This window comes from Galeopterus variegatus, unplaced genomic scaffold (assembly GCF_000696425.1).
Source record: "Galeopterus variegatus unplaced genomic scaffold, G_variegatus-3.0.2 Scaffold2337, whole genome shotgun sequence".
Classification (NCBI taxonomy): Eukaryota; Metazoa; Chordata; class Mammalia; order Dermoptera; family Cynocephalidae; genus Galeopterus; species Galeopterus variegatus.
In genome coordinates this window covers 149,779-150,395 of record NW_007728448.1, presented here as the reverse complement: position 1 = coordinate 150,395, position 617 = coordinate 149,779, and positions in this window count along the sequence as shown.

Below are 617 nucleotides of genomic sequence, written 5' to 3'. Positions count from 1 at the left end.
GCCTACCATGTCACAGAGGAGAAGATGAGGCCAAGAGAGTTCAATGACTTTGCTAATATTAAAATGAAAAGAAAAGCCAGGGGAAAACATCAGATTTCCTTGAATCCAGGATTGTTGCATTTGTTTTTCCACTATACCAATCCTTTTGCCTGAAGTTAACTATTGATTTAGAAATGTGAGAGGATACAAATCTGCTCATTTTTACATTAACAATGGGTAATACAATTGTGATCATTTTTGTTGAGACCCCAAAGTTGTATGCACATAATTTAGCAAAAAGAAATTTTCAAATATTTTTCAAAGAATTTTTTTTTCAAATCTTCACTGCATTTTGCTGAATGTTGATCTTTACTTGATCTATTTAACAAGTGTTAATTGATTACCTTCTGTGTGCCATTTCCTTCTAGCTGGAAATGGAGTGATTCATTCCTGTCCTCATTGGATTATAAACTAGTGGGAGAAACCAAGCAGAAACAAGTACAAACACATACACACAAATCAAAACATGTACAGTGCTATAGAGAAAATGAACAGGATGCAATATTAGAGGAAAGCTATTGAGATAGGCTCCACCTTCCAGATTAGTAGGGAAGCCTCGCTGAACAGGTTATAACATG